The following is a 350-nucleotide window of genomic DNA, read 5'->3' as shown; positions in this document are numbered from 1 at the left end:
TTTCATCTTATTTGAATTCATCTCGTGACTTACCCAAATTGAATTGAGAGTTTCTTGTAGGGGTTAGTGTAACAAAATATCAGCCTCTACTAAAGCAGACTATCGGCTCAAAAATTAACCTAGACACCATGTCTAATTTGATTTAGGAAGGCATTTTAACCTAAGCACCATGCTTAATTTAAAAGCCTTTGGAAGTAAATCAGCACCCCTAAACTAAGCACCATGCTTAATTTAAAAGATGTATGAATATATGTTAGCACAAAAATTTCATCCCATGCCGAGGGCACACGAGCAAGCCGGAAGGGTCTGCTCGATGGAGCTGGAGAAGATTCGCCTAGCTTCAACGCAGG

The sequence above is a fragment of the Miscanthus floridulus genome, chromosome 8 (assembly GCF_019320115.1).
Source record: "Miscanthus floridulus cultivar M001 chromosome 8, ASM1932011v1, whole genome shotgun sequence".
Lineage (NCBI taxonomy): Eukaryota > Viridiplantae > Streptophyta > Magnoliopsida > Poales > Poaceae > Miscanthus > Miscanthus floridulus.
The sequence above is the reverse complement of the archived record's forward strand: the minus strand, read 5'-3'. Positions refer to the sequence as shown.